Below are 22,426 nucleotides of genomic sequence, written 5' to 3'. Positions count from 1 at the left end.
GCCCTATTAAGGGTTAAGCCTGAGTACATTGCCTCTTCAATTTGTCATTAGCTTAACCTGGAAATGTAGATGAACAGTAGATATACTTTGCTTTGTCACATACAGTGAAAGGTGCACAGACGTAAGAAGCTACACATTTGATTCATACTGGCCTTGAACTTTCTTTCACTCACATAAACCTTTTCCTGGTGCAGCATTAGCATTGTTTTCTGTCTCCAGTGCAGCAGTGAGCTCAGTGATTTCTTGTGGTTTTATTGTCTAATTCAGTAAAGTGGACATTTATTCTTTTAGGGGAGCTGTTATTGCCATTACTGTGGTTACGGCTCAACGCTCACATTTGTGTTACAATCCAAGTTACATGCTTATGTGAAGTGACATTAGTTTTGTTATTTTGTTTGGTGCATTGGCAGACATCTGTGTGTACCTTCTGTGCATGCTTTCTACAGGGCTAAATAGGAAAATGGAGCTGTTTATTGATATTTAGCTCCCCCAAGGAGGTTAAAGTCCTTTCTCAACACCCAGCTTGTTTCAGTCCTTCCTTTACGTCTGTAGTCTTGCCTGCGGGAGATTCAAACTAAACAGGCAGAAGGCACAAGGAGAGAGGAGTTGAAGCAACTGGCATTTAACAAAATGAGACATCCTGATTTTAATAGTAATTTTAAAGCAACATCAATTAAATATCATGTGTAGTGTTTCCTCCTGGGTTTCTTGCATTTGTGCTTCCTCAGCATCAAGTTATGGTGGAAAATTTCTTGATCTATCCAAAGGAAAGCACAGGTGAAAGCATCAGGTGACAATTCAAGGTACAAAAATATAATGCAATACATTCTAATACAGTAAAGCTCTCAAGCATTTCACATTGCTTAAATATTGCCTAAATAATTATTCTCCTGTATTAACAAGGATCACCAAAATGCACAGTGCCCCTTCAGTTGCCACTTTACAAAGCAAAGTAGATGCACAAGTTGAGATAGTACCAGTGTAGTAATAATACACTATAAAAAGCTGGGAAAGAGGAAAAAAAAAAGCTGTTTAAACATATAACCACTGTAAGCTTAAAAAATATGTATTTAACGTTTGTTTTTTAACTTTTCTATTTCAACCTTAAACCACCCAGGCATGTTTGCAATTGTTGCTTCAAGTTGTTTAAAAAGTTAATTATTTTAAACCTAATAACTGTGTCCTTAAAGTAATGGGGGCTAATTGAGATACATTTTCGGAATTCGGACATCTTTCAAGATGGAGCACTGATAGAGCACAAGACAGAGGTTCGAGGAGACAAAAAAGCACAAAACCATCAAATGAGATTCACCGTTCATCGGCAGAATTTCAGAAATATCTATCGATTGTCTTGAAACTAGCTGGAAGCATGTAGCATAGGCCAAGGACAAACCCTTTGAATTTCGGAGCGGATCGAAATCACGTGGTCGATACACAAGTTATTTTTTTACTCTCTTTAACATTGTGACATGTGGCATTTTTGCTTCATTCTTGTGCTGTCTGAAAAATCTGAAAATTTCCTGATCATATTTCATGCTTCACCTGATCTGGTTTACTCTTTGTTGTCACACAAATACTGGAAGCAGCTATCGGCTTGTTGTTTAAATACCCTTAGCACTCCAACTCTGGAAACTGGACCATCCAAGGAGCACTTGTGCACCGATTGTCGTACTAAATTCACTAGTACTGCAAATAACATCCATCATCACTGTTGTCTTCACAGTTGATTAACGTTTAACAGATTCAAATTAGAGCCAAGCGTTGCTATAACAGCTCAATATCTTTTTCCACCGTGTCTTGATTTATCTGTGCACCCATATAATGTCTGTATTCAGCATTTTGCTCCACATTATGCATTCTTCTCTCAACCTCCATCTCTTTTACCCCCTGCTGCTTCCTCCCTCTGGGTGGTCCGGCTGTAACTGAATAAATATCTGTGGCAACTTTTGATCATATTAATGTCCTCGTATTATTACATCTCATTATTTGCTGTAAACAGGAAGACTTAATTGATTTGAGACTGAGAATGTGGAATGGCTGTTGTGCTGGATTTTGGGCTGTCTGATTTGAAAATGAAAAATGTCTCTCACTTCATCTCTTGCAGTCGCCGGTTTCATTTTGACACCCTCGTGGGACCTCGCACGAAAAAATTTAGCATACTGAGTGCATTAAACCACTGAAATATTCTGTCATTCACACAAATGTAAATAAACACACAGAAACACAGCCGCTACAACCATCAAGGCTGTAGAAGTGTCACGGAGGAAGAGGAAGACAATATGTGAAAGAACCTTCTATTTCCTCATATAAAACTATAATGTGAATTATGAATGCCACTTACTACTCTGAAAATAGTTCAGCTCATTCCCTTTCTGCTGGCTGCTTGCTGCAAGCTTGGCATTAAACTTTTATATCTGTTTTGAACTGTTAGGGAGTGCTCTCTTTTCCCTGCCAACCTCTGCACCGCTCCCTCACTATTTATTGGAAATGTGACACACCTCTAAGGCAACCTGTTTGCTGACAAACTTTTCTGTTAAATGTCTTCCTCTTATTTTTAAGAGCCCTCATTTCTAAGCCCGTCTGTGCACCCATCTTTGCCGCAAACTGCCTTGTCGGGGCGTATCAAAGCGGATTAATCCGGTTATTAGTGCTGTTTAATGGTCAGGATGTGAGGCTTGGAATCAGAGAAAGGACTGTTAACATCGCCATCAAACCTGAGGCCAGGATAGAGTAGCTTTGCAGTGCAGTGTTGTGCCAGAGTAGCAAATGAAATCTCAGGGAGGAGAGGGGACACTCATTGGCATTCCTCCCACGTCGCCTCAGTCCCTGTTTCTTCCCCAGCACCCAGTGTCTCAGCAGTCCTATATTCCAGGCCCGAGTGTGCTGTCTGCTGATAATAAACAGCCCAACAGCCGGGCCAGAGCCACAGAGGTTTGCTGAGTTAGAGCCCAGCCACCCTACTCTGTCTATTTTACTCAAAGGTTGGGTGAAACCTTTACTTTATGCTCGGTGTCACCAGGTTTTAAAGCCCCTGCTGTTACTGCTTTGCTCCTAGGTCTGAAAGTCATTGGGCTTGTAGGAAAAAGGGAGGGCTGAGAAGGGACTTTGGCTTTTATCCCGGTGACAATAAAGGATTAAACTCCAAAAGACAGCTGTTTAATGGTGTGCCTTTTGCAGCCTCTTATCAAATTTCCTTCAGTCCACTGGGGTGGAGTATTTGACCCTGTTCTTTATATTTTAGGTCGCACCGTGTGTGAGGAGGTCGCTGCCGATCTTGCTCTGCGTCCAGGCCTCCCCCGCCCCTCCTCCCCCTCCGCCAGCGCTGGGCAACCACACAAGCGTTGGCTCGATTCCAGGGAGGCTCCGATCCTGCAGCCACGTCAATCACGTCTTCACCGCTGGGTAACTATCAAACCTGCAAGCAGCTGCCTTTGAATTTCTTCTTTTTTTTTTCCCGGGGATGAAAAGACTTCTGAGATTATGTGGTCTTGTTTTTCGGGATAGTTTTTCATGCTTGTTTGTTACTTCTGGGGTTGCTCATGTGTGCATTTTTCATGTAAAAGAGGCATTTTCTCCACCCAAGCATGCAATACACAAACACACACAGAGATGCCAGAGGGCTCAGGAGGAATCTCGAGGGGTTTGATCAGAGCTGTTGTGTCTTTGGATGATTTTTTTTCTCTCGTTTCTTTTAAAAAACCCATCGACTAGTTGATTCTGGCTCCAGGTGTCATCTACTGAACTGTGTCAAACTCAGCAACTGCATTTCAAAGTACGGTCTCAGTGAGGCGAAGAAAAGGATAAATCAGTGTTGTGTATAAAATGTTGTCATGCCTGCAAAGCATAAACATTGCAGTTGAACAAGTCGGTTACATACTGATGAGCTGACAGGCATGCGGTGTATAAGGACAGAAGCTGCGTTACGACTGTATGTGATGTGAAAGGAGTCTTAATGATGAGCTCTCAGTGAATTATCACCTGACACGGCACTTCCCTTCAGGTCAGTTTTATTTACTTATGTGATCTTTTGGTATCTGATAAATCCACTGCTCACTTTCTGCTCAGCAGACAGACTAACCTGAAGAACATAGTTTACACAAATCTGATATATTACAAAATATGTAAACTACATATTGCCTATGATGGAAGCTAACGAATGAGCCATCTCTCTTCTTGCTCTTGTCTGTTTAGGGTTGCACATGCACAGTACAGATCAGGCAGAGTGTAGGCTACGGATGAGGTAGCGACACTGCTGATGATCTCTTTCACAAATCAATGTTTTCTCATGTGACGGTGTTCCGACCACACCTAAAGGGAACTGCAAATTTTCAACTGGCTCTGTGTAACTGCAGTGGGGACAAAAATGAACGGTGCCTTAAGCTGTCCTGTGAGCCTGTTGGCTGACGTGAAAAGCTGCATGAAAATCGAAAAAAGTATTTTGTTAATACTGGTATAGAGAGAGAGAGAGAGAGAGAGAGAGAGAGTTTTTGGTTACTATAAGTGTAGTAAATTGTTCTGGCATTCATAGCTCTTTTTTTATTTCAAAAGTAAATCCAATCCTATCCAAAAGCATTTTTTCTGACTAGATTTATTTGCCAAAATAAGGTTTTACGTAGGCTGCTGAAATTGTCTGGTCATCTAGATATCCTGTTTTTAACCTCTAGCCTAATTAAATTGCCCTGATTAAGGTGCTAAGGATGCAAATACTTCCCCCAGGAGTCTGAGACCAAATTAGAGCTAAAAGGAGAGTTGATATTGCTATGTGACTATATAGTATAGATTATATTAATCGGGTGACCTTACACATGATTCCAAATGATAAATGATAATGTTGTTCATGTCAACCAGTCAGTAACGGGAGATTGTTTGCTACCAAAATCGCCAAATTACTTTACAATGTATAATGTTGACAGCTTGTTCTGCTGGCCTGTAAAGTTCATTTTTGCTCGCTTTAAATATTTAGATATGCAGAATTTTCTCTTGTGTTTTTGACTTTTCATTGTTTTGGTATTTGCAACATGTTTGCTGTTGGTGTTTTAGCTTTCTGCAGCACATTTTTTTCACATGTTTTGCGCCATTGTCAAGCCTTTGCCCTTGTCAGCCACTCTATGTCAGGTCTTGATGCAGCAATTCCCCCTATCGAGACAATTTTCTCCCATAGGAGACAATAAGGTAGACAATTTTAGTTTGTGGTCCACTGGACACTGAGCTGTCCCACTGACCCCAATATTCTCTTTGCTTTGCCACATCTGGAAGGAAAACTATTTTTGGAAAAAGAAACTACACTTCAGTTTAGATTCCATCCACTACTTGTGGGCCGTTGCAGCATTGCAGAACTAGAGAGAGCAATAAGATATAAGACCTAATTAATGCTTAAACTAACAAAAACAAGGTTAAAAACATGATGGAAATATGCTGTTTTTATTAATTTTAGGAAGGTTATAGTTTCCTTATGAATTTGCATGTTTTAGACCGCTGGAATATTTTTCCCAGTGGACGTTTAAGACCCTTAATGCCTCATGTCTGTCATCATGCATTTTTTTTTAGGTCTGGTTTCATTTGGGACATTTAAAAAAAAAAAAAAAAAAAAAAAAAACAACTGTGATATTTTGACTTTTTTCTCTCAAATTGCAAAAACATCTGTATGGAACTGGACTTTGTACAACTGACTGATTTAATAATAATTTTCCCACTCTCCTTTTAGTTTTCTCTCCCTTTTCCATCTCCTGTTTCTCACCTGTTTAGTCTTTGCGTGCTTCCTATCCACAGAAAGCCCTTAAATGACCCGACTGTCCTGATATCCCTTCGGTTTATTTATTCTCCTTCCTACAGATAAAGTAGGCGCACTTGATCACAGAGAAGGATGCAAGCCACGGCGTCCTTTTGTTTTCCTCCCGTCTCTTCCCTCCAGCTCTGCTACGGTGCATTTCATCATCACGTCCCCCCACGCTCCGCCGTTGTTGCTGGCCCGTCATTCGAGGCTTCTCCGAGTTAAATAAATGTGTCCCGGGTTTCCGCCGAGTTGTCATTTAGGTGTGTTTGACCCTCAGGAGCAGATTCAATCACTGTCTACCCACAAGTAATATCCTCCGCCTGCCCTTATCTCTGACTCCAAATTACTGAGCTTCAGCCCTGTCTTCACATCACAGCAGCACAGAGGGAACAAGGAGGGAGCCTAGAGAAGGTCATCAAAGGTAGTTGCTGGACAGAGAAAAGATAGAAACCTATGTGTAGATACACAATGAGTTTGCAGCGATTCTGAGGACGTAGTCCCAGCTTCTTGCCCTGGGCTGGCAGGAAAATTAGCGCTGCACAGTGCTCACTCAGTCATCCAACTGGTGTGGCACGAAGGAACATTGCCTCGCCTCAAATGCTGCACATAAGAGATCTGGTTTTGGAGCTGCAGCCTGTTAAAATGTTATCTCGCTCCAAGACATTTGAGAAGGTTTTTACTATACTTTGTCTGGGAGAGAGATTTTCCTTTTTTGCTATTTCTCTTCCAGTATCTGCGGGCTGCTGCGTTATAGTCGGAGATGATTGACAGTCTGCAAGTTTAGTCCCGCTTTTTATGGTACAAATCAGTGTAGCTACTAGAGGTGTACAGAAACGTCATTATCTGTATGTTTAACCAGCAAAACGATCCATCTGTATTTGTTTTCAGATAGAAGACCAGCCAAATGTTAATGTAAACTCCGTGTTTAAAGAGGGCTGGTACTCACCAGTATGCAGTACCGGCACTTTCACTCTTAAGCTGACAGTACTCTTTTTTGCCCCCTTTATATCAGGCTCAAATGACTCTAAATAAACATACGTACATACATTTTGCTGCTTTATAACTTGAAACATGAAATTTCATAATGTTGCAGTTATGTGACTGTAGAGCTGTATGCTCCACTAAACTCAAACAAACAGTCCTCTGCTCTCTCTTTGATGAGGAGCAACTGGGACAATGAGAGGACGTCAATCACTTGCAAAGCCATGAAAACCAAATAAACAACAGCACGAGTACAGCGGTGCCATAAAGTGTGAGCATGCATGTTCAAATTTATCTGCCATGCTGTGTCCTTGGACCAGAGATGTGCTTGCTTTTAACTACTTGTGATGATGGCTGGTTGGAGCGTTCATTGTGCACGTCATCATGAAATTAAACACTTTGCATCTGCAAGATGCAAAACACACATGAATGGTGGGAGCAGTGTAGTAGTCTGAATTCTGTGTGTCCCTTTATATGAAGACATTTGAACCATAAATTCATGCAAGCACTAAGGCATAGATTGATGCATAACAATTAACACACAGGTCAAGGATTTCAAATCATGGTTTGGACTGAATACCTTACCTTATGAATTGGCAAAACTAACTGTGTAGTTTTTTATTTCTTAAACCTAAACAGGCGCAGACAAAATGAAAATGGAGGTGAAATAAAATTATATTTAATCCGGCTTTTGAATGAGCTCATAATGACCTTTTTGTAGGTGGAGCAGGCACCTTCTTACCAAAACATGATGAGAGTGATACCAACGGGTGCCTCCTCCTCTATCTTACCAACCATCCTAATAACATACCCGGATTCTGGTACATCCAACCTGGTCTCACAGGAATCCGTGAAATAGCCACATATTTGCTTAACTCAAAATCTGTGGAATAGCCACGGAATCACTCAAATTTCCGTGAAACTGATACGGTTTTTGCTACAATGCAAGTTAATGACAGTCATATCCCGTGGCTATTCCAACATACAAAGTGATTATGTACATTCACTGAGTGAATATTTAGAAAATAAAACATATATTTCTCGCTAGAAATGTGATCAAAATCCATTTTTATGCAGAAATTAAGTCAAAATATAGATTTTTTTCACTAAAAATGAGAGAACTGTCCGCCATGTTTTCTGTTCTGACCGCCGGGACCTTGAAAGTCACGTGACTTGGAACAAACCAATAGGAAAAAATATCCATGGAATAGCCACGGGATATGACTGTCATTAACTTGCATTGTAGCGAAATCCGTGTCAGTTTCACGGAAATTTGAGTTATTCCGTGGCTATTCCACAGATTTTGAGTTAAGCGTCATTTTGTGTCTATTTTTGGTAATTTTGTGTCTTTTTTTAGTCCTTTTGTGTATTTTTTTGGTAATTTTGTGTCTTTTTTTGGTCATTTTGTGTCTTTTTTGTGTGTCTTTTTTTGGTCATTTTGTGTCTTTTTTGTGTGTCTTTTTTTGGTCATTTTGTGTCTTTTTTGTGTGTCTATTTTTAGTCATTTTGTGTCTTTTTGTGTCTTCTGTTGGTCATTTTGTGTCTATTTTTTGGTCATTTTGTGTCTTTTTGTGTCAGTTTCACGGAAATTTGAGTGATTCCGTGGCTATTCCACGGATTTTGAGTTAAGCGAATCCGTGGCTATTTCACGGATTCCTGTGAGACCAGGTTCGGTACATCCCTAGTATTAACTGTACCAGAGGCCTGTGCCCTGATGTTTTCATCTGCTCAACAGCTGAAATTAGTCTCCTCTCATGTTGCTGCCCTCCTGTGTCACAGAACATCCCCAGCCAAGTGTGTCCGACAATGAGCTAATGTGGCAGCCCCCTCGCCACTTTACTCCTATGCTAATCAACAACAAAATAGCATGAACTGCAATCATCAAGATGTTTCCCTAAGGTTTATCCCCTCCAAAGCTCCCAGTAATTCCTCTGTCTATTCTGATTCCCACGTATTACCATATAACCTTTGCTGCTACCATTTTCTGCTTTACGTCGTAATTTGTATGTTAATAAAGCATAAAGCATACGATTACTCGGTACAACTGAAACGGGCTAAATATATCAACATCGCATTAGTGCTTTAGATTTTTTAAAACCCTCGTGTGGCCATGGGTGAACCATGGGAGCAGCTCTGTACTGCAGAGCTCAGTGTTAACATCACTCAATGTTCGTGTGGCTCTCCACTAATCTATGTTCAAGGCAGCTTAGCCTGCTTGCCCACCCTGAATGTCCCTGAGTGTGTCAGGGACCCAACGCAGTGGCTTCTGGGAGCATCATGTTCCACATCACGTTTTCTCTCTGCCTCTTTCTACTCTCCTTCATTCTGAAACTCTGCTCCCTTGTCACAGTTTGATCTTCTTATCTCTCTCTCTTTCATTTGAATCTGCTGCCTCCCTCCTTCATTTTCTTGTTCCCCTTCCTCCCTTGTTGTCCCGTGATGAGCCCGAGGCTGCCATGCATGTGTGTTGTGCTCCACAGGCCTGAGGATGAGCAAATGTGGCACTCCCCTATCATCTTCGTCCTCTTCTCACTAGTCTCCCTTTTCGCTGTCACATCTCCCACTCCTCCTCTTCACTTCTTTATTTCCCATTTCACTTAGCATGTATCTCTCCCTCACTCTCTCTGCCCGTCGCCTCTGAGAATGATGGGTAATGCTCAGGGAATGGGGGTGGTTGAAGGAACAGAGATATAGCTTCTCGACAGAATCAGCTTCACTATTTGTTCTTCTGATGTGTGTGTGTGTGGTTGTGTGTTTTATTGAGTTGTAGATGGGTAAATGGGTGGCTGTTCGTCTTTACGCCGGAGTGGGAATACGTGGGAGGTAAGGGTGTGTTGTTTATGTTCGCTGCATCTCAATGTTCCCATTTGAGGAAACAAGAATTTATGCGTGCACACGGGTTGAGTGGTGGGGTGTAGGTCAGAGAGGATGTGTGTGAGGATGCTGCTTTGGATGTATTTTTGCTACGGTTAGGGTTAGAACAACATTGAAAAAAAAAATAACGAAACATTTTAGAAAACTATTTACGAATGACACAATACAGCAAAATGGCAAAGAAACAAAAGATTAAAACATTTTTTTAGAAAAGAGAATCTGATGAGGTAGTAAACTCCGGGGTCCAGATTCATAAACAATGTGTATGCATAACAAACTTTCGTGCATCTTTTTCCAAACATAAAGTTGTATTTAATATGCACAAATGTACAGTGAGAATTTGTACACCTTCTGCACTATTTAGACCAGGCGTATGCATGTTTTAGCTGAAATAGCTGCTGGTAGTACAGAGGAAACAAAATGATATTTTTGTAGGCCAACCAGGAAGTTAGCATCACCGTGGGGTCTATTGAGAATTCGTCCATGGGATTTTTGCATTGTATTTTGGATGATTGCAGAAAATAAACACACGTTTCTGATGCTTACACGTTTTGTTCAGCAGGATAATCTTCATAAAAGAAAAAAACACTTTTATGTTGTTTGAAGCGTTAATGGTCCGGGTGCCATAGTATAATTACTTTCAGATACAAATACATTGATTTAAATAATGAGACTCACCAACAATAACAGTTTTTTTTGTATGACAATGACATATATATATTTATATATATATATATAGTGTCCAAAAGCACCAAAGCATGACTTCTTCATCACATTCAGACGTAAAAACAAAGCAGACCAAAAATGACTAAAAAAAGACACTAAATTGCCAAAAAAGACACAAAATAACTAAAAAAGACACAACAGCAGACACAAAATTACAAAAAAAGATACAAAAAGAAGACACAAATTACCAAAAAAGACACAAAATGACTTACAAAGACACATAAAGACATGAAAAGGATTAAAAAATTGACAAAATAGCCCAATAAGACTCCATAGAGTTAAACTATTATGCAATGTACACATTCTGGGTTCGTTCTGTGTACAATGAGATATTGTTTGAACAACAAAAAGGTTAGAATTGTTCCATTGTTCATTGTTATATATTGATCATTTTATCATTAATTTGACGCAGGGGCCAAAGGCTTCTTCACAGGGTTAGTGGCCCCTGGAGGCCCCTGTATAGAACCGCCACTGGCCGTGTGTAATGCTGTGTTGGAGTCTCGCTGCTGAGACACAGTCGGTGAAATTGCACTTCCTCTTTGCTGTATTTCTCACTGACAGGTCAAATGAGTGGTGGAGCAGTACAACTTTTGATATACAAACTGAGCTTAAGGGTGTTTCCATGAAATTTAAATTCATGACTGTATGCGGGTGTGGAAATGAGGCTCATGCACAATGATTAAGATTTATAAAACAGAATCAGACGTGCAGCTTTATAAATCGGATGAAAAGAATATGTGTGCATATCTCTGTTTCATTTGTGAGTTTAATGCATCTGGCCTCAAGCGTGGACTGGTTGTCAGGAAGTTCAGGAATATTGAGGGCCGGCCTTTTTTTATTACTCCAGCATTATAATCCCTATATACAGACACTGTATGGGTAATTTTAGCTGCACCCAAATAAATAGTGCAATCTTTAATAGGGCCCGACAGATCTATCGGTTAACTGATATTTTTGGCTGATATTGGCCATCAAAGTGTGTATATGCTGTTCGATATGTGCTGTTATGAAAGCTTTTTTCACACAATTTATAATGCACAAAGTGTTGCTTGTTGTGATTTAGAAATGGTGTTAACTATTTATATTTTTCTTGACACTTGTCCTATTTATTTATTTTTTCAGTCATCATTTATAGAATTGGCTGACATTGTAATACATTATTTATGTAATGTATAATAATGTGTTACAATGTTTGGTAACGTTTTATATTAAGGTCCTTGTAATAACCATTAATTAACAAGTAATAAGGCCCTTGTAAGTCCTTACAAGATGCTTATTAACATTACTGTGTGTTTATAAGCTTATATAAGTGTTAATAATGGCATTACAAACAGCCATGACCCACCCATTATGTCTTTGCCATGCCTTTATTAATCTTATTTTGTTTGCTTATTGATATTAAAATATACTTTATTGCTCATCTATTATAAGTTAACTATGGTTTTTGCAACTACTGGATCTAAAGCGAGAACAATGCCTTATTACTTGTTAATTAATGGTTATTAAGGACCTTATTATAAAGCATTACCTAATGTTTAACATTATTTAACAAAGTTTTATGTTTGACAAAGTAGTTCTCTGGGTACCTTTGCAGAGTGGTGAAAAATCGGTGAACGATCCACATAAAAAGGTCTATTTTCATTCCAGCTCAAAAAATTGCCATATCACCCAACATGTCTGTTATTGATTAATTTCCCCCTTTTATAATCAGTATCGGCACTTGTCTCAAAAATCCCATATCGGTTGGGCTCTGATCTGTTTAGCAGGTAGCAGTTGCTATCACGTCAACAGAAACTGACAGTATCTAGCAGCTAAACGTATGGAGCAGTTGTTGGATAAAAAACTAAACAAAACCGGTGCTCTGTGTTACAGAAAAGGTTTTGCCAAAAAAAAAAAAGAACAAAAATATTTTCTGGCTGACACCACAAAAAGATAACACTCATTGAAATACTGGCAAATTCCAAATTTCAACCCTAGAGAATATTGGAGGATATTACATACAGCCAGAATGTGTAAAAAAAACAAAAACATATGAAAATAATATTTTGAGAAAAAAGTTTACGAGATTAAAGTGTCAAATCTACGAGAAAAAAATTTGCAGATTTTTGAGATTTAAAGTGATGAATGTGGGAGAAAAAATTGCTTTTTTCCCACTTTTTTCCCGTAAATCTGTGACTTTTTTTGCATAGATTTGCCACTTTAAATCTCTTAAATCTGCAACTTTTTTTCTTGTAGATTTGCCACTTTAATCTAGTGAATTTGCAACTTTTTTCTCGAAATATTACCTGAAGTTACCAAATATAGTTCTTTGCCTGGTGATGGGGACAGTGGCAAAGTGCTTTGTGTGAATATATATTGTGCCCTACATGGATCGGTGAGTCAGCTGATTATTGCACAATGGAGGTGCTCCATCTGAAGAGGTTTCCAATTTTCATTCATAAAAATTCCCATCAGCATTGCGTCTAACAGCAGTGTGTCTGAAATATTTCACTGTCATGGCCTTTTCTTTGAACTTCTTGTAAACTGTGCCTCTTTAACAGCTCTTTGCTTCTTGACTCGCACATTAAACAGCCACAACACTGCAGATGCTGATTCTGTTGCTTTCACATGTCTGATTTATTCTAACTTTAAACAAAATCAACAAAATATTGTCATGTCTAGCGTGAATCCCGGTTCCTTGTTCAACATGTTTCCTACATGATTGCTGAAGAAACTCACAGTCCCAGTCTTCCTTCTATCATAGCTGATCATTTTCTAATTAATCACAACAGATGCAGAATAATTGCTCATAATATTATTTTCATGCAGATTCAAAGTCAAATGAAAGGAATGCATTACCTCAATAAATTAGCAAATTATTAGAATATAATTTGGAGGCAACACAAAAAAAATGGTTTAAACATCTGTGGGTGAAGTCTGCTCACTTTGATTTAGTTCTGTGTTTGAACTCTCTTCACTGTTTTGCAATATTTTACATAATTATGATAATGACAGTGGGCTGTTAAGTCAAATTAGGCGTCAGGTGATTATTCCATTAATTTAACTTTTAGTTTTTGCTCTCTGCACACACAAACTGGAGAAAAACCTTGGCAAATTAGTTTCAATGTTTTACATATTGGTCTAACACAATCATACAAATGAACCAAATGTTTTAAAAAAAATGATTTCTTGGTTGACAAGCATGTTGTGTCAGTTTGAACTTGGTGTTTGATATTGAGGCTGGTTGATGGCAAATCCCGGGACTACTCTTTATTCCCAGTCCGCCCAGGATACGTTTTGAATTGACTTGGATTCTGTCTAATCTCCATGAAGAATTGTTGTCCCTTCACTGCAAAAAAAGAAAAAGTTGGGTGAACTCAAAATTTCAAGGCAACAAACTTTGATAAAATTTTAAGTTGGACAATTAAACTAAATATTTTAAGTTTTGTATTTGAGTTTGCTCAACTCTGAATTCAGATTTTTGAACTTATAATTGTAATAACTTTTAATCCTTATTTCTGCTAACTTCTGCAATGTGCTGAATTAGCACAATTGTAACGCCGCTATGAAATGTCAGCTAATGTTGCGACCACAATTTTGAGTTAGCATTGATACGCTAATGGCTACTCTTGTAGCTGTAACAAGCAGCGCCGCTAGCATCAGTTAGCCGCTAGCATCAGTTAGCCGCTAACTTTCGCTAATGACTGAAATTCACCGCTTTCCCGCATTTCACAACAAAGAAATAAGAGTTAGCAGAACTATTGTCCCTTGTTGTGAACCCCAACTTAAAGATATAAGCAACAACAACTCACAAACTTGTTTTTGAGCAGACAACTGGCTTCCTTTGTTGTGCTAACTTACATTATTGCCCTAAATGTCAATCATTTTTATTTCCAAGTTTTACCAACTTAAATCACTGTTTTAGGCCAAAAAATACAATTTGGCTTTTTTTGCAGTGTTCACTTTTTGTTGTTTGTTGTTTGTGTTCTATTTGCCTTAAATTGTTTTTGTTTTTTAATTGTATATTTTTTTATTTTGTTCAGTTTTGTTGTTGTGTTTTTCCAAATTGTTTTTCTCTAATGTGTTTTTGCGTTTTTCTAAATCGTTGTGTTCTCTAACTTGTTGTGTTTTGTCTAATGTTTTAGTGCTTTGCACCTCAAGGCCACCATAGTCCGCGCTGCATGTACTCCTATCTGTATATGCATGTGTGTACAGTCTGTCTGGTGTGCACTCACGCAAGTTAGCAGGCGTGCGCTTGTGTAAAATTAAATCCACGTCAGCAGGCAGCCATTCAGATAAGATTAACAAGACCTGACATTTCCTTCGTTGCAGACAGATGCTTGCTCCAGTTCCCTCAGAACATTTACCCTCTCCTACGTTCTCCATCCAAATTACATTTCATCTCAGTCTGCGGATATTTCCCCCCACTTACCCTGCTTGCCCACAGCAGGACCTGTTCTCACCATTAATTTGATTTCTGATATTGTTATTACAGGGCAGTGTGATTAGGAGAGCACGAGTTAGATTAAAGGCTTGTTTTATGCCATATTGAAGCCAATTAGCTCCGAGTACACACTTTCACCTCAGCAGACAGATGACCATAAAGGCTGATATTATGTATGCAGGCTATCTCACTGCTACAGAAAATTGTTCCAGTAAGAGCCTCAAGGAAATGCAGTTTTCTGTCACTCTGTCAGTGCAAAGTCGACAAAAAAACTTCCATAAAGGTGGAAAAAATTAAAAATGAATGTGGCTCATGTATGATGTATGTCCCAGGAAATCACATGCTGCGTTATCAATTATATCCTAAATTATAATATTATTACATCAGCCTTGCTTGAAGTAACAGCTATGATTTAATTTGAAATGAGAAAAATATATTTCTGTTATTTTACATAATGCACTCATGTAAGTGTTAAATGGATGTCAGTCTGAATAGGCAGTATACAAACATGTGTAATGTGGCGTACACTGAAAGAGAGAGATTTATGTAGAAGTGCAGAACATGGAGCCATAATGTGGGTTAGTGAGGGACACTTAAATAGATGTGGACATCATTTATACATAAGCACAGAGGATGTCACAGGAATGTCACCAAGGGCCACAGTGAGGAAATGTGATTATCATTTATGCATAAGTACCATTATTGTGTGGGAAACCGTAATAACACCAGTGTTTTAAAGCAGCTGGAGCAGATTGAGCTGTTAGATCCTTCTTCGAAAAGAGCAGCTTTTAAGCAAACGACCTCACTAGTAGAACATTTACTTAACTACAGAGTTTTGGTGCTTTCACTCTACTCGATTACTTTTATTTTACTACATTATATTTTATCTCCCATACATTTTACAGGGAAGTATTTGCAATCTGTATATGCAGATTCAAATCTGCCATTAGAAATCATTTGTGAAGTATTGCATTTTATTATCTTATAAAATGCAATACTTCACAAAAAAGTAACTTGATTTTAGCACCCCTTGTCATGCTTCTGGTGTTTGGGATGTTAGCACGTCCACTGAAGAGACATTTTTGTTCTAGTCAATTATACAAAAATTACGTATGTTTATGATGGAGTGACGAAGTCTTGGTTGAGAACCTGGTCTCACAGGAATCCGTGAAATAGCCACGGATTTGCTTAACTCAAAATCCGTGGAATAGCCACGGAATCACTCAAATTTCCGTGAAACTGACACGGATTTCGCTACAATGCAAGTTAATGACAGTCGTATCCCGTGGCTATTCCATTGATATTTTTTCCTATTGGTTTGTTCCAAGTCACGTGACTTTCAAGGTCCAGACGGTCAGAACAAAAAAAATGGCAGACAGTTCTCTAATTTTTAGTGAAAAAATCAATATTTTGACTTAGTTTCTGCATAAAAATGGATTTTGATCACATTTCTAGCGAGAAATATATGTTTTATTTTCTAGATATTCACTCAGTGAATGTACATAATCACTTTGTATGTTGGAATAGCCACGGGATATGACTGTCATTAACTTGCATTGTAGCGAAATCCGTGTCAGTTTCACGGAAATTTGAGTGATTCCGTACTTTTTCAGATAATACTTTTGTAATTTTACTTAAGTAACTTTCTGAATGAAGGACTTTTGGTAACACTTTACAATAACCATCATTTATAAATGGTAAACAGATAGTTTATCAATGTTTAATCATCATTTATAAACCGTATATAGGCCATTTAGAATGGTAAATGTATCATTTATTAATGTTTCACTAACTACATTATTTTTAAATGACAAATAGATGGTTTATTAATGTAAGTTTATAGTTACTTTACCATTAACAAACAATGTATTTATAATTAATAGTTCATTAATAGCTTTAGTTGCACTCATTTTAACATTTTAAACACCATATTAAGTATGTTAATGATTTTGAAATGATTCATATACCTTTAAGAAATTGGTTGAAAACATTTAAAGATTAAATTTGTATAGCACTTTGTAAATGGTTAATAATTGGTTTATAATCCATCTATAAACATCACTTAGTTGGTTATTGTAAAGTGTTACCGGACTTTTAATTGTGTGGTATTTTTTACATAGTTAAATTGGTGCTTTTCTTTCAGAGACTCCTCCACCACTGTCGTGTTAACATCCGCTGATGTGGCAAAATCAAAATCATTGTTATCGCCACAGTGACAAGAATGAATGAATCTCTCTCATCATTTACCCGCGTAGCGCCGGAGACGGGAAGCATCGCGTACTGTGCCCTGCCTTTGATGCAGGCGAGACCATTATCATGTGTGCTGCGTGAAATAGAGTGCAGGTGACTGCGAAGTAGCTGGGTGGTGTGTGTGTGTGATGCTACCACTCTGATGTGTGATGAGCCATTAGTGGAGCTATGGAACAGGGGGCTCAGGGGGAGAAGTCATTGATCTTCTGTGTATCCGTGAGCTTTTATGTGTGCACCTATAAAAGCTAGTTGTTTGAACTTGTGTAGATGCCGAGTTACATGTTTGTGAGTGTTGGTATGCTTGGTTTCACACAGTGAACTGTACAGCAGCCTGCATTTACATTCTGCAGGCAGTTTCACACCTTTAGTGGTAATCCTATACGCGGTAATTGTGAGGGTGAGGGTCTTTTCATTGGCATCCATTGGTCCCAAAAAAGTGCACTGGAGTTGCCCTTCATTAGGGAGAAGTTAATCCCTGCTTAGAGTTGTGCCGGCAGACGCTAAGAGCGCTCTGCAGAAGTCAGCAGATTCATTTCCTGCAGCCTCTGCTGGAGAAGGGCATCTGTATGAGTCGATGAGGACAACCAGTGGCGGTTCTACACATGGGCCTCCAGGGGCCACTGCCCCTGTGAAGAAGCCCTTGGCCCCTGCTGTGGCCCCTGTGTCAAATTAATGATAAAATGATCAATTTGTAAAGATGATATATATATATATATATATATATATATATATATATATATATATAAATTCTCACTGTACTGCACTTTCAAAATAAAACAAGTAATTGTGCACAAAAATTTGAAATGTCATTGTCGTACAAAAATAGTTGTAATTGTTGGTAAGTCTCATTGTTTCAATCAATGTATTTGTATCTTCCAAATATACTTAAATGAGATTTTTAAATAAGCTAAAATAAAGGGTTTGAATGCTTAAATATCATATTTGCTGTTTTTAATATGCCCCTCTGATTAAACACTGGCCCCTGCTTGGCCCCACAGTAACACAGGTCTAGAACCGCTGCTGAGGACAACTCTGTTGTTTTTAGCTAGAATTCAACAACAAGGCTAATGGACATAACTGTAATGTCTTACATTCTTTTCTGCCTGTCTCTCATTTTCTTCACCCCATTAGTTATTTACCAAGGTTTGAAGTAAGTCCTGACATACCCTCGGCTGAAGACAGCTTTGTAATAATAATAATAATAATAATAATAATGATAATAATAATAATAATAATAATAATTATTATTATTATTATTATTTTTAACAAATAGGGTAACAAATATATGAACAGTTTGAACATTAAATAATACTGAGGGCTTTAATTAAGATATTGTCAATGTCTACTGTGATAAAGTCCAAATAATCATTCATCTTTGTCAGTTACATGAGTGGGAAATGGGGATTAATTCTTTTCCAATCTCTGTTTACGATCACTGCATGGCCAAACGGGTCATAAAATCCCACTTTCAGCAGAAAGACAAACAGGATCAAAGAGGATATTGACAATATGCAAATATATATATAAAAAACCCCAGGTTCAATTGATTTGCATAACTTTTTTTCTTGTATCTGTGTTATTGCCTCAATGTTTCTATCCAGCTTGGAAAATTCAAGATGTAATAATATATTATTGAATCTCGTTTTACTTCCCAAAACATAAGTAATAAGTATTTTATGTAATGCAACATTGGTTGATTCATTTATATGCTAAAGTATAAGACTCCTTACGCCTCATGCTACAAGAGATGCTCTGTTACACTGACAGTAGAGTGGCGGGGGTGGAATATATTATCAACAACTTACAGAATCATATTATCGCCAGCAAACTTTACGACTTAATGTTTAGTATCACTTCACACTTTTGGCTTTTGTCTCATCATGAATTAAATTTTAAAGATTTGCTTTTGTTTTTAATATCTTTATATTGCTGGTTAGAACCTCAGTTCACTTTTTTTGTAGAATGGAGACGATTATTTGACTTGCAGTGTAAGATCTTCTAGTCAGGCTGCTACAAACAAAAAGTCATAATTTTCAAGTTGAAAATACCAAGCGCTGGCACTGGAATAGGGGAAGAAAATAAGAGTTTTTGTCCCCCCCAAAACTTGTGTTATTGTAATAAAGTTAGATATTTTGCTCACTAAATACTGTATTAAAAAAAACAACAACCTTTTTTTTTTTCTTCAGATGACATTAATTACATAACTAATCATGTTTTGAGAAGAAATATTAACATTTTGCATGTTACAGTAGTTTCTACTAGTAGTTGGAAGTAGGGGTGTGCCATATCGTATTGTTCACGATAATATCGGTATATTTTTTTTATGGTTAAAAAAAAAAAATGCATATCATGATATTGGCAATGTTCCTACTTCTTGATGTAGTGGTTAAAGTTATTTTAATCACAAAAAGCGACTTACTCCCTGTCGCTAAACAAATGCAGCTTTCAAAATAAGAGCATGGTGTGTTAACAGAATCCACCACAGAATTTACAAGAAGACTGTCAAAATAAGATGCCTTAAATAAAACATACAAGAACCTTTATTCTCCTTTACAAAATGTCAATAAAATGTGCCCCTGGAACCCCTAAATGGTTATTTTTATTATTTGCTCATACTCAAGAGTCAAGAGTAAATTTTTGGATTTGGCAACTGTTGAGATTTGCACTTCAAACTACATGTTAGATTTTTAATTATTTATACAGACTAAAAAAAAAATCATTTTTTCTATATCTTTTTAAGTATTTCCTAATTTCGTCAAGAATATCGTTATCGCAAAAATAGCCTGAAATATCGTGATATTCTTTTAGGGCCATACCGCCCACCCCTAGTTGGAAGTCATTGTATGTTAGTTAGGCTATTGTATGCTGGTACGAAGAGGGTTAAAAAGCTGAAGATGTTATCGTGCTGAAACTGCAATATTTGTACTTTAAAATGCAGATTAGATTATCAGAGAAGAATGATTGCAGAGGGCATATGAGCAGCTCCGGGTCGCGCCACCCTGTGAAGTAATGAGTCAAGGATTTAAGTGGCATCATGCTGCGGAGAAATGACTCTGACGGTGGCGACTTTCCCCACGTTTTCAGAGTGGCACAGTCATAAATAAGAGTGTGTTTGGGGAGTGACAGCTCACCTTGACTCCCTCTAATGTTTGATTGAATGGTGGATGCGGGCAGCGAGACAGCTGTGAAACATCGCATGTAAATGTAACTATCAATTGCAGCGATATTAGGTAACTAGCCTCGCAGGCTGCTCTTGACTTTGTCAGCAAAAAGATGTGCCACTAGAATTTACTTGTCGCCGTGAAGGATGACAGGACGCATCTGAGCGGCGGAGTGGAAATGCACACCCTGGCTCACAGGCTACGCTGCTTTGAGAACTTCTGTGTCCGCATGTGTGATGGCAACGGGAGTTATGTGGCTCTGTGAAATTGAACAAACAAGTTAATAAAATCCCCTGGCTATCCGTTACCCAGGAGTGTGCAGAAGTTGACAGCCATGTGCTGATATGTGTGGCGCGGGTCGTTATTTGTGTGGCGGACGTCTTAGACCCGCAGGCTTTCATCTAAAACACAAAGCCTGCCTCCAATTGAAGGTGGTTTCCTGATTACTTTGTGTTTGGATTAACTTGTGAATGAATGCTGGTCAATTATAGCCAGCTCCGGGCCGGATTCCACAGCTGAACTGAATTGGACCACGGGTTGCCATGTCACACCGGGGTCGGATGAGCAGACGGTGTGGGCGCCGGTGATTGAGAGCGCTGTCACAGCACCTGCGGTCACAGCCTCTGATGAACTCCTCTGGGGGCATGAATAATGTACACAGTGGGCCTGAGTGATGGGTGGTGTAATAATGCCAGGCAGAATAGCGTGACCAGAAACCCCAGTGACGGCCAATGTCTTAACCAGCCTGCCAGCCAACACACACACACACACACACACACACAAACCCACCAGGGGAGAGATGTATTTAGCTTGCAGTCTGCTTCTGGATGGTCTCTCAAGCACTGCTGTTCGAGTGAAACTGTTTTGCTTTCCTTCAGCATCTGAAATTTTTATGTAGGCTTAGAAACATAGCCTTGCTGCCTCAGAAGCACCGGATCGTACGGTTGTTGCATTAATGAAGAGGGACCCAAAAGCAGACTCCTGGGACGAGGCAGACTTAGTAAAAAACAGACTTTACTCAAATGTTGGTCTGCACAGGTAAACAAATCCTGAGGGTGAAGGCAGGAAAACCACAACATCAGAAGTGGAATTACAGGGATTCACCACAACACAGACAATGTGGCACAAAATAAACCGCAGGAAAACTGGGAGACAAAAGGCCGCGGTGCAGAATTATCCAAGCAGAACTGGTTCTTGCAAAGTCCCACCACATCTGAAGTGTTTGTAGCTGTTCTGAGCAGCCACACTGAAGGTTGGATGAGAAGCCTGCAGTCACAGAAAGGCGTTAGCCCCAAAGAATGCTTCCAATACGGAAAAGGATCGGACAGTTTCCTCAGAGGCAGTAAGAGTGTTGCACTCGGTTGAAATTGACAGAAAAAAATCTGTAAAGAGTAAAAAAGAGAGCTTGAGAGAGAAGTGGAGCCCGACAGATATATAGGTTGACAGATATTATTGGCTGTTATTGGCCGATCAAAGGCATATTGTTTTCGGTGTATATGCTGCCCGATATGTGCCGTTATGAAAAATGTTTTTTTACACAATATATAATGCAGAAAATGTTGCGTAGCGTGATTTAGAAATGGTTTGAGCTAATCATTTTAAGTCAGCAATTGAGCTATTTATGTCATTCCTATTTATTTATTTTTTATTAGTTATTTGAATAATTGGCTGGCAATGTAATACATTGTTTGTGTGATGTATATAATATTCGTAATATTATTTAATAAAGTTGTATGTTTGTAAATATACCCAGAGTGCTACTTTCTCAGAGTGGTGAAAAATTGTGCACAATCCACATAAAAATAAGTCCAAGAGAGAAAATCTGTTGCGGAGATAGATTGTTCAGGCGTCGCTATGACAACAATATGTTGCGTTCATGTGACTGATAGCTCTCAACAACAACAGTGTGAAGTTGAACACAGCCAGGCGAGTTGACTATGACTCTGCTCGGGAGTCTCGGGTGGAGGTGGGTGTGACATACAGCTCTAAACGCTGGCAATTTCTCTGTCACCAGAGCTGAGTTTGGAGGGTTCAGAAATAGCTTCTGTATCTCAGTGATGTTTCCAATAAAAAAGTTGCAGTCACGCTTTATATTAAGGTCCTTGTAATAACCATTAATTAACAAGTAATAAGGCCCTTGTAAGTCCTTACAAGATGCTTATTAACATTATTGTGTGTTTATAAGCTTATATAAGTGTTAATAATGGCATTACAAACACCCATGACCCACCCATTATG

At 38.6% G+C, this 22,426-nt stretch overlaps 1 protein-coding gene across 1 annotated transcript in view; it reads left to right on the top strand.

The window, feature by feature from the left end:
* The window catches only part of drp2 (dystrophin related protein 2), a 248,922-nt gene that overhangs the window by 70,440 nt on the left and 156,056 nt on the right, over positions 1–22,426 (top strand). Inside the window, exon 2 of the mRNA XM_059345782.1 lies at positions 3,242–3,402. The gene's annotated coding sequence lies outside the window, so the exon portion shown is untranslated. The remainder of the gene's footprint in view (positions 1–3,241; positions 3,403–22,426) is intronic.

Source organism: Centropristis striata, chromosome 12 (assembly GCF_030273125.1).
Source record: "Centropristis striata isolate RG_2023a ecotype Rhode Island chromosome 12, C.striata_1.0, whole genome shotgun sequence".
Lineage (NCBI taxonomy): Eukaryota > Metazoa > Chordata > Actinopteri > Perciformes > Serranidae > Centropristis > Centropristis striata.
Note: the sequence above shows the minus strand (reverse complement) of the source record. Positions and strands in the feature narration are given on the sequence as shown.